We start from the raw sequence: 16307 nt of genomic DNA on the forward strand, positions 1-16307 counted from the left end.
ACAAGCAGGGACAACAGGGTGCTTGGTAGCCACATCATCCTTAACAACCAGTGGTACACAATATATTGTCAATTTCATCCTTCCTTATTTCATTTAGGCAATTTGGGCCTAGGAAACAGTGCAGGGATTGTCCCAAAGCTTAAAATCTGTATCATTTGCGTAGCTTTAGCACCCAAAAATTGTGGTTCAAGCTAGTGTGAAAAGTTTTAAAAATGCAACATTTCAGGTTCATATTTATCAGAAGGGTTGCAGTTGGGCATCCTTGCTTTTGTAGTGGCATTGACTTTTTTAAAAAAACAACAGTGTACCCTATTGCACATAATGTACACTGAAAAGGTGAAAGATTTCATTATAGACCAAATGTATTGTATCACTAAATAACCAACTCTCCAGGATCCAGAAGCAGGCAGTTTGAGTTGTCAAAGTCTGATACCTTCTCCCTCTACACAAAAAAATCCTCTTGGATGTGGTGCTCCGATCTCCTACAAAAGCTGTTTGTAAGCGGCCCAGAGTCACACGTTGAATGAATGAATAGAATAGAATAGAATAGAATAGAATAGAATTCTTTATTGGCCAAGTGTGATTGGACACACAAGGGATTTGTCTTGGTGCAAATGCTCTCAGTGTACATAAAAGTCATTATAGTTGTGCTTTTAAAGTTGTAGCGACATTTCGGCAGAATCTCATCTGCCATCATCAGGCTTGTGTATTGTGTTCGTCTGTGAGTCAGACTTTCACAGCCGTTTGTGTTTTAAATTTGGTGTTAGCCTACTGCTGTGCCAGAATGGTTTTTTCTTCATCCTGATTGGTTGGGAGTCTTGGTCTGTGTTTATTGGTCTTGGAGTTTGCTCTGTTCTGCTTGATTAGTGTTTCTAATACCTTCTGCCTGTTTTGTAGCATTTTTTTTTTGTCTTGCTTGGCTGGCAACATTGTGTTTCCTGTATTGGAGGCTTTTAGTGCGGCTTGCCTTCGGATAAACGGACGACTGTCATTTATTGGGAAGCTAGGTTTCGTCTGGGTGCCTGGTTGGGGTGTGTTTGAGCTGGAGGTATCAGGGGGGGTCTGTTTGTGCCCAGGTGTTTGCTTGGCTTGTGGTGTGGAGATTTTTTTTGTTTGTGAGTGCAGGCTTCCAGATAATTGACAGTCTGGTGGAGTCATCTCTTCTGTTCATGCTTTCAGGTCTTTTTTCAATTTCTATGGCTTCTCTGATAATTCTGTAGCTGGGGTTTTCTATAGTGGCTAGGTTTTTGGTGCCATTGAAGTCGATGCTATGACCTGTGGCTTTCATGTGTTAGACTAGTGAGGAAGTGTTTTCCAGCTTTTTTACTGCATTTTTGTGTTCATCCAGGTGGGTACTTATTCTTCTATTGGTCTGTCTGATGTATGTGGCAGGGCATGATGCGCAGGGGACTTCTTATATGCCTTGGTTTTCCAGGTCAATTTTATCTTTGGGGTTTCTTACAATGGCTGCTATTTTTCTGTCTGTTTTGAAGGAAGTCTTGATGTGATGCCTGTGTAGTATCTTTCTGATTTTGTCTGTAGTACCTCTTATGTAGGGCAGGACAGCTGTTCCATAGGTCTGTTCATCTTCTAGGTCTCCATTATGTCTCTGTGTGTTTTTGTGGATCAGGCAAAATCAAGCAAAATCACAGGTCTGATCCACAAAAACAAATGATCTTTGATCATTTCCAAGAGGTGGTATGAGTTCTGTACATGCGAAGCTGCTGCTTCAGCATGGGGCTGTAGCTGCTTTGCTAGGTATTTGGTTAGGTTTTGTAGTGGTGCTCCTCTGGAGCTGACTATGGGTCTGAGAGGTATGCCTTCTTTGTGTATTTTTGGGAGGCCATATAGTTTGGGGCATTTGGAAGATTTTTCTCTTGGGATGATCGTCTATTGGATCTCTTTGCTCATGTTTCTGGTTATGATTTTCTTCTTGGATATTTTTTCCAGATACGTGGTTGGGTCCGTGTTTATGGGTTTGTATGTGGAGTCTTGGAGTAGGTCTGTCAATTTTGTTTCATAGTCTTTTCTATCCATTACTACTGTGGCATTACCTTTATCTGCTGGAAATATGATTATGCTGCTATCGTTCTTTAGGGCTTGCAGGGCTTTTAGTTCCTCTTTGTGTAAGTTGCTTTTGGGTGGTTTGCTTGTGCATAGGATGTTAGTGACTTGGTGTCTTATTCTATCAGCTTCATCTGCATTTAATTTAACTCCAAGACCAATAAACACAGACCAAGACTCCCAACCAATCAGGATGAAGAAAAAAAAAACATTCTGGCAAAGCAGTAGGCTAAGCACCAAATTTAAAACAGAAACGGCTGTGAAAGTCTGACTCACAGACAAACACAATACAAAAGCCTGATGATGGCAGATGAGATTCTGCCGAAACGTCGCTACAACTTTAAAAGCACAACTATAATGGCGTGGGAAAATACCCGAACAAAGCAGAATAGCATACATATAAATACCCGTGAAAACTTAAGAAAACACACACACACACACACATATAGAAGGAGAGATTGGGTGTCCTTGTTTTCAAGGGTAACATGCCTTTACAGTGTAAGTACACTTGAGCAGCTTTATGAATTGCATGGGCAGGGAATAGCCTACGCAATGAATACATGAAGGAACACAATTGTAATTATAAAAGACAACTGATTAGCCCTGCCCTTTCCCTTAAACAATGAAGATATACGTCATCCTTCAGGACAAGCAGTGCTTTTGGCACTGTTGCCCACGTTAAAAAAAAAGTCAAACATTTCTGTGTAAAAGGGAAAGGAAACATCTAATTACCCCAGCAATGAAGCCTGTGGATCCCAATTGATTGTAAATACATACCATGTATATATTTATTAAAAAGAGATTGTCCATTGTCTTTTAGAAATTGATTACAATATTTAGTGGACTATTGGTTGTTGAAGTTCTTGGATTCAATTTCTGTCATTCATTTAAAAGAATTATTTAGCAGGTGGTAGGAAAACTTTTCTGAGATGTTGGAAACAGTAGTTGGAAAACTCTGGATCAGATGGACAAATCAATTTTTAAAATGTGTTGTCACTAATAGGTTTTGAATTAACACTGGGTATAATCTGATGAATTTGTTGGTTAGGATTTATAGACGTTTGGGAAATAGAAAACTGCTGTTTTTGGTAAGATGACACAACTCATAAGGAGAGAAACATGACAACTTGATAAGAATTAACTAGTTTCTCTTCTGATATTACAACTGGTGAAAGATATATTCACAAATAATGCATCTATAACTTTAAAGGAACAAAGGTATATTGGAAGAAAGTAGTAAAAAAATTCTATTAAAAATATGATGGCCCAGATAGCTTACCTTATGAAGATAATTTTCACAAACTTGGTGTTTGAAGCCAAATGTGCACAGAAATAACTACATGGGTAGCTTAAATGTCTAGGGCAGGCTGATTGAATTGGTCCAGTAAAACAAAAAGGAGATCAGATTTGCTAGTTTCTTTTTCTAGTCCTTCCATGGGAGGAAGAAAAAAAGGGTGAATGATAAAAGGACCATCCTTTCCTGAGACAAGCAAGTTCAGTATTAAGATTCAGATGTTCTTTCTATGTTCTCATTGGTATTGTAAGTGACTGTGGTGCATAAAATGGAAGAATTGCAGATACTCACTTTGTACAGACTGACAGCAAAATGGGGGGTGGGTGGGTGCTGAATACAGTCAAAGAGAAGCTAAAAATATTCTGAAATGAATGATCCAGTCTCCTTCAAAATTGCTGATTGATAAAATGAATAAAAGACCATTCTATAATCATTTTATGTATTTATTGTACTTCATAAAATAACTAATGCAGAATAGGTAATTATTTATATGTAGGATGCAAACATGTCAGCAAGAAAGCAAAATTTGATAACATAACTAATTTTACTTCCTTGCATTATGTCAGCTAATTAACAATTTGCAGAACTTCAGCCCCCTCCCTACAATTCATAATTTCTGCAAGAAAAGCTTTTGTTGTTAGTTGCAAAGTCGTGTCCGACCCATCGCGACCCCATGAACAACGTTCCTCCAGGCCTTCCTGTCCTCTACCATCTTCTGGAGTCCATTTAAGCTCACGCTGACTGCATCAGTGACTCCATCCAGCTATTTCATTCTCTGTCATCCCCTTCTTCTATTGCCTTCAATCTTTCCCAGAATTAGGCTCTTCTCATTAGGTGGCCAAGGTATTTGAGTTTAGTTTCTTATAAATGATTAATAGACCTGCCATGCTTGCCTGCCTACAGTAACATATAGGCAAACATATTTAATGAAGAGAATTATTTCAGTAGATGTATGTTCATCATCTTCTCATAGGCTTCATAAATTCAAATTGAAAAAAATTCTTTAAATGGGTAGTGGGAAGAGCAACATAAATAAGAACTAGTGCCGAGGGACGAGAATCAAATCTGAGGTAAGCTATGATCACCCTCTGTAAAAATTAGCTGACTTCTCTGTAAGATCATTTTTGTAGATTGTGATAAAGTGGCAAAAGTCTGCAAGACTTGAAATGAGGATGTGAAGAGATAGGCAATGTATTCATGTCATGGATTTGAAAGTATATGAGGAAAGGAGAGGCATGAAAGCAGCAGACATTAAGAAGGGATTAGAGAGCGTCAGGAAAAAGCAATAGAAGGGTGGCACAATTACCTTGAAATGACTAGCCCAAAAGAAAATAAAACAGGAAGAACGTTGAAATCTCTGAAGACTTTTTCTCTCAAAAAGAAGCTGGTTGGGAGCTCAACCTGTTTCAGAGGAGAAAGAAAAACTTGACAGATAGGAACAGAAGATGCTATCTGCTGTTGGTAGGAAGAGGCGCATACCAAGAGGATTCCTTTTCTGGGGAACATAAACATCATGATGTTTCCATGTGGCTGACATTTTTCAGAAGGACACCAAATCCATTTCTGTTGGGGAGCAGATGTTTAAATTTAGAATAAAATGATTTTGGATTTACATGAAGGTGTATGCATCACAGTATAACAAATCACTGTCTTCTGTAATTTTTTCCATTAGTGTTGTTTTGTAAATGTTGAACAGGTTGCCATCTAAGTCGTCACCCATAGATAGCGGTGAATGCCATTTCCTATATCGAGTGGAAATTTATTCGTTTATTCTTTTTCCTCCTTCCGTAGTATGCAGTATACTTTGGCTCACCTTATTACATTTTTTATATGTTATATCTTACTTGGAAATCTTGAAAGCTGTGTGGTAAAATGGTATTCATAGAAAAGATCTTTTCCTTCTTCCGAATAGGCCCAGACTAAACTAGTTTCCAAAATGGAAATCAGTCAAAATTATTCTGACCACCCAAATGGAATAAACATTACTCAACACTTCTGTCTCCTGATAGCAGATTTAATCTTGATAATACTTTACAGTATTTATTTCCTGGATATAAAAGTTTCTGTCTCAGTTCAGGCAGTTGGATTTCTCAGGGCAGAAATGAGTATTTGAGGTTGTTCAAGATTTTTTTCTATTCATTTTTCTATTTATTAGCTTCTTTGGCTTATTTCATGTCACGTTTTACCTGAAGTGTTAAGCAGTTTATGAATTGTTCAGTGACATTCAAGAACAAAATTCCTAGCTATATTTCTATAAACTAGATTTTAATTTAAAAGAACGAGCAGTGAAAAGTAACAAGTGCAGGTCTTTTGCTGGCTTTGAACAATAAAAAATACACAGAGTGATAAGGACCACTTGTTGAAATATTGTTGTGTATCAAATGGAGCATAGCCAATAATATATTTAAAAGCAGAAAGCTGGTGTGTCTTTAGGTGAATTGAAAACAAGAAAGAAAATAAAAAAAACCAGGTGTTAGACTTGCTAAATATATGCACAGAATCATATGAAATAGGTAGTCCTGCTATATTTAGATTTATGCTTTTGCCTTTGTCTTTCCTGACTCCTTCACTGTACCTTTAATTCTGAGTGAACTGCTGCTTCCTGGGTTAGAAGGAAACATGTGATTAAAGAGGATTGAATCTTGTCAGATGTACTTTATCAGTGTGTTGATAATGGCTGATTTCTGAGTAGGAAGAAAAGAGCTTAATATAACAAGCCTGTGTGATTAAAAAAGGCAACTACTCTTCTTAACAGTTTGCTCTTTGTAACCATTCAACCTTATCTGATCATTCATGCTCATCTGGATGCTGACGCCATAAAGAGTTCATTTGCATGATCTATTTTTATAACTATTGTCTGTCTATTGGGAACACAAGCAAGAAGGTTGGTTTGTAGTGATTTTATTTTCAGACTGAACAGAGTATCCTAAAATGAGGAAAGGAAAATTAATATATCTGTATTAAGCTTTCTCTAATATTTGAGTTGAGAAGCCAAGTGCCAGAGTTGTTGCATAGATTATACTACATGTGAATGAGTAATGCAACAGGTGTGATCAGGTCTGTAGGGAGCTTGCAAGCTGTTTGCTTTGGAAGAATGGTATGCAGAAGGGATTGCTCATATTTGAGAATCTGGTTAAGTGGGATTGTGTATGCCAATATGTGCAATATGAAGCACAGCTGACTAACAAACCAATAGTGGGCTTTGAAGCTTGATTTGGAAATTGAATCTGGATGTACATGGGAATGAATGCTAACTGTAATGTTAGGTCAAGAGAAATAAGATGAGAAGTACCATGTGGGACATTATGGGGAAGAGAAATTATCAATCTTGATTTCTAACCTAGTTGCTCTATTCTGGATGGCAGATGTTAGACTTCTTGGCCTCGTGATGCTGATGATTGATGCTAGATGTGCCTGCAATAAGACCACACTTCATCTACAACACGGGCGTCAAACTTGTGGCATCACAATATCACATGACCTTTCACAATGTTTTTCCCCTTCGTGGAGCCGGGGTGGGCGTGGCTCGCACATGTTGCATCTGGCCTGCAGGATTCCAGTTTGACACCCCTGATCTACAATATAATGGTAGATGAAACAGCAGATATGACATGTATCACCAAAACCTGAGTGGGTAAAGACATGGGAAATTTGCTGGAAATTTGTCCAACCTTTTTTAATGTTAAGGTTGGAGACCTGAGATGCATCAATTATTAGAGACATCTTATCTACGATCAAAGAGTGATCCTGAGAGACCAGTATGTGAGTATATAACATATATGCTGTTAGGATATAGAGATAAGCTTGGGATCCAGCCATTTAGCAGCTAGCAAGATCCCTTCCTCATCTGCTTTCAAGGTTAATCATAGAGAATCACAGAATCTTGTAGCATTGCCGGTATTTCAGGTTCAGTTCTGGTAAGACCCAGGAACCTAATCGATCTAGGTGGTTCCAGAGGTTGTTTGGGGACTTTTCCAGTTCTTTGGGACAACTGCTTTAGGGTTTGATGAATTATTGGCAATGGGAGGCATGGTTGTCCCTGAGAAGTCTCTTTGAAGGGGTTAATCCTGGTTGGCTCCTTGATTTAATGAAGTCCTCTAAGAGATGAAGCACCAAAAATAATACCTGGAGAACTGGTGGAGAAAGACAAAAAGATAATTCAACCCGGCACAGATTGGGGTCAATTGTTCAGGCATAGTTGATAGCAATAAGGAGGGGAAAGTATCCTCATTTCTCTCTTAGTGTGTCACCAGGCTGTTTTCCAAAAACTAGTTTAGTGTGACTAATTTCCTTTCAGGGAGGAGTTAACATTATGATCTCCCTTCTGCCCACTGTGAATAATTTGCACAGCTGATAATTCACTCAGATTCACTGCAGCATTAACTCCTTATGGACTACAGCTATCTTCCCATGTTATCTGCAACTCCTGACCTGTGAATTCTGAGGATTAGGTCTATCGAGATCTGCCACCTGTGGCTTGGATCTCTGCTTGTCCTGAATTGTGAAAAATGTGTATGTGATTATGTGGACTTTGGAGATGGTTGATAATTTTTACAGGAGTGGTGTTGCCAACAGACTGAAGACACTGTCACTGGATCTGGTGATCACTCGTCTTCAACTTCCCTTTTTGAGGAAAGGTTATTGAGAAGTGGTGGAGGGTCAGCTAAAGCAGTGAATCAGGGAAGAAATTGCCTAAGTGTCTTCTGAATACTATATTAATTTTTATTTATTCATATATTTTAGAACTTGTATATAGCTGCCTACTCACCCCCAGTGACTCTTGGTGGCTTACAAACAATAAAAACACAAAATAAATTTAAAAAATGAAAATTGTATATCCCAGAACTTAAATGTTTTAGCCCTGTTTGCTTATATAATGATTCTTGTCCATTTCTCTCAAGATCAACTCTCTGATTCTCTACAATGACACAGTCTCCTGGGGAAAAAAGATTGAACCCTTTTCGGTCAGTGTTTAGGCCTGGAACTAGAACAGCATTGGATAACCATTAGATCAATGGCCCCCAACCTTTTGGGCACTAGGGACCAGTTCCATGGAAAGAGTTTTTCTGTGAGTAGAGGGGGTATGCTGCCTGCATCTCATGGACGGGGCTTCACTTGTTTGTGTGGCCCAGTTTCTGTCATGCTGCGTACTGGTGCTGGTCCACAAACTGGGGTTGGGGGACTCCCCTGCATTAGATAATTTGAGGGGGGCATTGTACATTTCCTGGTCCTCCTCCACCTCTTGGCAGCATTGACTATGGTATTTCCTGAACCACTTAGGGACTAAGATTGGAGGCACCATTTTGCAATGGTTCCACTCCTTTCTCAGTGAACAGTTTCACTCATACCGTGTTTCTCACAAAATAAGGCCGGGCCTTATTATTATTTTTTTGAGCCCCGAAAAAACGGCTAGGACGTCTTTTTGGGGGTGAATTAATTTCTCCCCCCCCCCCGCGCACCAGCGCCATCTCCAACAACAGCGTCTGAGTCGCTCCTGCTTTTCCCCCATCCCCGTAACAACAGGAAAAAAAAAAGATTTTGAGGTACCTGGGAGTGCCGCATGCTGCGTTTTGGTTTAATCCCGAGTGGCTGGGTGGGCGTGAGAAGAGCCGAGCGAGCATCTCTGCTGCTTCTACCCTTGGTGCTCCAGCCTCGGGCTCTGCAAGTTTGCAAAAGTCCCGGTGCGCAGCCCGTTCCTGCATTTCAAGCACCCAGGCCGAGCTGCAGCTGCCCCTCTCTCGCCAGCACCATCTCCAATAACAGCGGCAGCAGTGGCAGGAACTGTGGAAGTTATGGGGGCAGCTCCCCCACCCGAGAAGCGGCTAAAACGCTTCCACGTTTTCCGCTGCTGCTGCCGCTGTTATCGGAGATGGCGCTGGCAAGAGAGGGACAGCTGCAGCTCGGCCTGGGTGCTTGGAATGCAGGAACGGGCTGCGCACCGGGACTTTTGCAAACTTGCAGAGCCTGAGGCTGGAGCACCAAGGGTAGCAGCAGCAGAGATGCTCGCTCGGCTCTTCTCACGCCCACCTAGCCACTCGGGTTGGACTAGAAGACCTCCAAAGTGCCTTCCAGCTCTATTCTGATTAAATGGATTCTGATTAAAAACACTTATATGTTATTCGTTTTTGTAATGAGTTGCAGCCATAAGGCATGTCATAGGCCAACTTCATTTAAATAAATATGTACGGTGTATGTAGATCAGTAATTCAAAATATAGCAGAAGTTATTATCATTGAGATAGGTTGGTTTATTTCCAGTGAACAGAAGCGGGCTTCAGGAGCTAAATTTTTGGAAACTTTTATTCCACAGCAATCTGATGTGAATAGCTAGAATTTTAGTGAACATGGCAAGATCATTCTTTTCAGTATTCTGAAATAACACAATTGTGTGACCTAGAACGGTGTTAGCATTTTGAATTTGAAGGGAAAAGTTACTTTGGAGTAGGCATGGATGCACACATACCACAGATGTTGGCAACTCCCTAAGCCAAACATGTATTTTCCTGGGATTGTGCTGCAACTGCAGAGGATAAGGTGTGGCTGCTTTAAGGAGCTGCCAAGAGGTGCTGCATGAATGCCCCTGTGTGTTCCAAGCAGCTCTTTCCTCGAATTCGAGGTGCTCCATAGCCATAGTACAGAAGAATCTGCTAGATACAGTAAAGCAACTTGTTGAAGGTGGTTTTGTATAGACATCAGGGCCATCTTTTTCATTGTGAAATATAAACGGAGATCCCTAGAGTGGTCAAAGTGTTCACAATTGCTTGTGCACATTTATTTATTTGAACCGTAGCCATATCTTCATAACATTCTTTCCTAAAAGTCTTCCATTTTATAGACTAAACAAATAGGCAAACACAAATAGCTAACTTACTGTGAGGTACTAGAATCGTGTCAAGGGGAAATAAAATCAAGAGAGCAACTGGTTGCAGTGGGATATAGTTGTCAATAGTTGTCTTTTTTCCAGTTATTAAAAGAATTAAAATAGCCAGATTCATGGTATTGAATAAGACTAGTTTTGAAATAGAATTGTGTACAAAATGATGAACATTCATTTGAAATAGAAGAAGACTTGAAAAGAATGTATGATAAAGTGTGCTAAAAACTTTTAGTTCTCCTCCACGCTGTGTCGAGAGTAAATAAGAGTTTTGTAAAGTAATGCACATCAGTATTTGACATCAGAGAAATTATCTAGAATTTATAAAGACACTTCAAATTTATATTAGAAATATGAACAACAAAAAGGGACATTTTAGCATGCTTGGTGGAAGTTAGAAAATTTTGGATTCAAATATATAAACTTATTCAGATGATTTAGAAGATTAATATGCAACTGAGACCAGAAGTCTTCTTCTTGGGACAGATGGAGAACAGTTGGAAAAAACATCATGGAATGTTGTTTTTGTATATGATAACCACAGTAAGATACTTGTATGCATAAAGATGGAAAGAGTTAGCAATACCTACAGTGGAGGAATGGTTAGTGAAGAAGATGGAACTTGCTGAGATAGCCAAATTGATTTTGATTCAAAAAGGAAAATATATTTATTGCTGCCAGGAAACCCCTTCTGGAATTTTTGCATAAAATAGAAAAAGATGGACTTAAAATTTATGGTTTGGATGATTAGACAGGATAGTTTATAGAAAGAAGAGAGCCATGTTGTAATTTTATATAGAGAGGTAAATTTATAATTCTGCTTATAACTGTTGCAAAGAAGATTGGAATCTATTTCGTTGTATCTTTTTCTTTCTTCCTTGCACTTTTAGCTTTCTTACTTTTTCTCTCTCTACTTTATATTAATTTACATTAGCTTTTAATCTTATTAAAAACATTTAATATTATTTTACAAAATCCCATTGAGGGAATAACTTTTCAAGAAATTTGTGAACAAAGTTTATTTTTAGAGTCTTGCTTTTTTCCTCTTCATGGCAATGAAAGAGAACCTTTAGTATGAATCTGTAGGATATGATGATATTAAAGTGGAAAACTATAGCTACAGATGCATCTTACTTGGGAGTATACACTATTTTGTTGCAATCCCCCAAAGTCATTTATAATAAATCCAATAAAACAACTGTGTGTCAAAGAACATGCCCCCTTTGATTATAATTATTTCCTTAATGAAAAAAGAAGGGTGCTATTATGAATAAGTAGTGTCGACTATTGAGTGCTTCTGTTCTTTTGGCTGTACTGTCCAAGAATTCCGATACATTGGCATGCCTACATGTTTGGTCTTCACCTGTATAGAAACGGCTTCTTAGCAAATATGGCCACCACAAAAGTACAGCAATAGGACAAAATCTATTGTGATAAAATTTGGACATGCACCTGTAAATAATATACAGGAAATCCTTGACTTATGACTGGTTCGGAATTATAATGGATCCAAAAAAGGCACTTATGACCCAAGATTCAAAATTTTGATTCCCACCCCCCAACTTGATGTGATCACATTTGTGATGCTTGGAAACCAGCCTGCATTTACGGCAAATTACAGCATCCTGCAGTCACAAGACTGCAATTTACTAGGTTACCCGCTCCCCCTCCCAAAACTGTGTTCACTTCCAGTTTCTGGCAAAACCTGTCCATCGCAGGCTATGGGTTTGCTTAATGATCATAGCGTTCACTTAATGACCTCAGATTTGCTTAACTGCTACATAAATTGTTGTAAAATCAGACTGGTCACATGTTGACCACCTTAACAACTGGCGTGACTTAGAGCTGTAATTTTGAGGTCAATTATGATTATAAATTGAGGATTACTTCTATACAGCTTTTATATATTTCTGTTAAAAATGGAATTGCTTTCCTTTCTAAAATATATTTGTTCATGTATGAAGTGTGGCACCACAGTATTCATCGTTAATTGGTTTCAAGAGGAATGATGAGTACCAAAAACGATGTGTACCAACTTTTTCCCATTAGGAATAATGTAGTGAATCACACCGACATCAAGAAGTTATAGCTTGTGTGTTGAGTACCAGTACAAAACTTTTGTTTCAAAATGCATTGAGTATCACATTAGACGAGTTTCAAAGTAGTTGAAAACCAAGGTACCACTGTATTCTAAAATGTTCTGTCAACCTGAACAGCTTACCTATATGAAAGGGGAGATAGCTGCTCAGGGAAAGAGAGATATGTAGCAGTGGAAACAGATCTTCCTGCCTTATGTCAGGGGTGACCTCGCATTGTCACGGCGTCATCACATGACATATCAGGACTTCCCTCCCGTCGCTAAACTGGGCTGGGCGGGGCCAGCACGTGACACATCTGGTCTGTGAACTGCAAATATGACACCCCTGCCTTATTTGAAGATTTCCTGAGCGGAGTCAAAATCACCTGATCAAAGCAGACTTTTGCTTGCATAAAGTTCTTGACATCAGAGTAAAATTTTGGTGTTTTTTTAAAAAAACGTGCTGGGCCCTGTTGAAGAGATCAAACTTTAATGATGGAGAATTGGCTAAATTCAAGTCAACTTTTCCCCCCTTAGCCTCTCACACAATTTCATCAAATTATCATGGAATCCTGTGGATATAGTTTGAAAAATCCTGCGCCTATTGGAATCATCGTAGCCTCTCTGCAACTATGGTTATAGAATTTAGTAGACCCTTGCTGCTTTTGAGTATTTTCCCCCATTGTAGCTGACATGGACATTTGGTGAACGGGAAATATGTTATTTTCAATATTTATGTAATAGCATACTTATTTTACTTCTGACCATCTGGCTTTCCTTTGAATCAGTTTTTCTAGCTTACAAGCAATTGTATTTTTTTAAAATGGATGCTTAGTTGATCATTTAATTAGCTCATTAATTAATTAACTAGCAGCCCCTAGCCAACCTGGTCTAATCTGAAAAAGTTAAAAAGGTTTAGGACAGGTTGGTATTAGCATAGTAGATAATCAGGAAATACTGGGGATGTGGGCTAGACTGGGAAGTGGAAAAAACACCCCAGGCAAACTATTTGCATATTATTACAAAGGAAATGACATAGATATGTCCATGACATCACCAGCAGTTGTGCTGTTATTGTGCTTCATCCCATTATAATATACTGGCATTCGTTGTTTGGTTATATCTGTGCTTTAATAAACAGTTGTAGTATTCAGAGACATTGTACATTCCTTCCTTTCAAAATTAAAAAGAACTCAATAATATCAAATAATTTTTAAATACCTAGATACATGATTTTTAAAAAATATAGGATAAGCTTTGTAACATAATTGAGGAATTTCAGGTAGTGTATCCTGAGTGGACATTGGGTATTTGATCATAGCCATACATAACATTGAGCTCAGTATGTGATCAGTCTTGCCCTCTAATTTTGCACCTGTGTTGTTACTTCAGAACAAACCTCAGCATATGCAACAAGGACCTTAGCAGTGAGGTCATCTTCACACTTGGCATTGCACGTGTACCGATTTTCATACCTGATTGGGAGCAGGTTCAAGTTTACGAGGTGTTGATGTTTTCCATGGATGCCAATTTGTTTGCTCATAGGTGTTGAAAGCCCTTCTAAATGCACATGTGTGCGTAGGCCTGCTTTAATAAGACACTGCAGCCATTATGTCGTGAGGCTTATCTCTGCTGATCTTATGACAAAAACTGTGCTTATTTGAAAGAAATATACTTACATCATATCAGCTTTGCATCAGTTGCTGAGGTCACTTTAAAATGTGATATTAATATTTTGAATCCTGGACAGTTTTGAAACTTATTTGTCTGAACTGTTGTGTACACTGACACTGATCTGTCCAAGTCTTAAAGATTCATCTCAAAAGTTCTGTTTTTAGGCCCAATATAAATCTGATTTGATTGTGGCTTTCAGGATAACCTTATCAGTGGTGGCCCTGCACATGTGGATTCCTGCTGCTCAGAACTTTACTTGTCTTGGCTTTCTATTTTAGATCATTAAATTGAGCTGGAATACTTTTCTGCTTTACCAACGTATTCTGCTTTACCAACGTATTTACAATTGTTTTTATACATGTGTCTTACACTGTCTTAAAAACCTTAATGCTTGGCAGTTATATCAAACAAGCAAATTGTTTAGAAATCTCATTTTTCTAAAAATAGTTATTAATGCTGTGACATAAGTAGCTGATAATGAAGAAAGAGAGGTTATGCTTTGGTAGCTTAATCAAAAGCCACTCCTGTATGTAGATAGACTAAAACCTGACGGTTTGACCCAAATAGTCATTTGTATCATTGAATTGTAGCAATACTGTGGAAGGAGCCGTGTAACCTTCAATCCTTTCAGTGGCATAGCTAGCATCTTTCACATCCAAGGTAGATCAGAGATCTGAGCAGCAGCCATAGGATCCAGGCAGGCCTAACACCACCACTATGAGCCTGCCCTGTAGTATTGCAGTTGCAGTGCCTTACAGTCAATTGCTAAACTGTTGATTGACACATAGGAGCACTGACCCAGCTCTATAGCCATCACCGACCCCTTCGGATAGTCTCCTCAGACAATGCACCCCTTTATTGCCTTCATCCACCCCACCCTTGATATGCTGTTGGATCCTTTCCTGTTAATCCCCAGAATGGTCTTTAGGTGCCAGAAATCAAGGCTCGGGCCTTCATCACGCTCTGCCAAACCTTTGAGCAGATTACAGTGGCTTCAGCATACTAATTTTGCTGCCCTTCCTCACTCCAGGCTTTGGTTCAGAAGGATGGACTTAATGACAAAATTAGATTCAAAATTAGATTTTATTTAAAATTGCTGGTCAGGGCAGCCTCTGAAATAACTTACATTTCAGTCAATAATGCTAACTTGAAAGTTGAATTGGCTTCTACAAAGGTTTGAAGCTTATTCTTGAAAACTAACTTTATCCACTCCCCTGAATTCTTTGGAGTAGAGTTTATCATTTCTTGTACATGAATAATAATTACAGCATTTCAAAATGCCTATTCTATGGAATCCCTGTAGATTTCATACTTTTCCCTAATTGATTTTTTTATCTCTCTTCCTCTCCAGGAATCTTCAAGATTTATCATGTATAATAGATGTCAACAAGATGAAGGTATTTGAAAAATAAAAATAACAAATAGTATCTCCTTAATCCCATAGCCTTTGCTCTGGACTGTTTCTTGCTAGTTCATACCATAGCATGATGTTTTATTTCTTAAAACAATAACATCTAACAAGCACGTAAATACATTTACTGCATGCACTATTTTCTGATTTAGTGCCAATGCTGATATTCAGTCATTACCTTAGACATATGATAAGATTTCGCTTCTGAAGAGTAGCTGTTCTCTGCTCAAAAATCAGAAAATAGACTTTATCAACTGAAGAAAAAATCATAGATCAATACAATTTATTTTTCATGTATGAATTGATTCAGGATGCTGTATGCTTCCAAAGCATAGCTACCTTAAATACATAAGTATAGTGCCTGTGATCTTTGGATTTTTGACTTGCGAACTAATGATGTAGGATCAGATTCTGCTAGATTTACTTTTTACTTAAAATCATAGAAGCTATAAAGACCTTTCTAAAGCTTTTATACACTTTTATATAAAGTATTTTATATTTACACTTTTATATCAAGTTGGACTAGAAGACCTGCAAAATCCTTTCCAGCTCTATTCTGATTCTAAATTCTAAGAGATTTATCGCCGATACATGATGCAGTCAAGCTTCTAATTTGGCGCCCTCTGCTGCTGCTTTTCAACAAAACACTTAAAATGTCAAGAGATCCCATCCACAGGTAGTCCTCAATTTGCAACCATTTGTTTAGTGACTGTTCGAAGTTACAGCGGAATTGGAAAGAGTGATTTATGACTGTGTTATATCCTCATGGTCACATGATCATCATTCAGACGCGTGGCAACTGGCATGTACTTATGATGGCTGTAGTGTAACTTAACAACTGCAGTCATTCATTTATGAATTGCAAAAAACAAAGCAAAACCATAAAATGGGGCAAAAATCACTTATCTTGCTTA

General features: G+C 38.5%; 1 protein-coding gene across 9 annotated transcripts in view; it reads left to right on the forward strand.

Annotated features, from left to right (window-relative positions):
• The window catches only part of HIVEP2 (HIVEP zinc finger 2), a 154490-nt gene that overhangs the window by 112967 nt on the left and 25216 nt on the right, over positions 1 to 16307 (forward strand). For all 9 annotated transcript variants that reach the window (XM_026666192.2, XM_026666193.2, XM_087970625.1 and 6 more), the window contains one exon: positions 15334 to 15379. The gene's annotated coding sequence lies outside the window, so the exon portion shown is untranslated. The remainder of the gene's footprint in view (positions 1 to 15333; positions 15380 to 16307) is intronic.

The sequence above is a fragment of the Notechis scutatus genome, chromosome 1, assembly GCF_049901735.1.
Source record: "Notechis scutatus isolate UNSWTSFEM ecotype Mainland chromosome 1, rNotScu1.2, whole genome shotgun sequence".
Lineage (NCBI taxonomy): Eukaryota > Metazoa > Chordata > Lepidosauria > Squamata > Elapidae > Notechis > Notechis scutatus.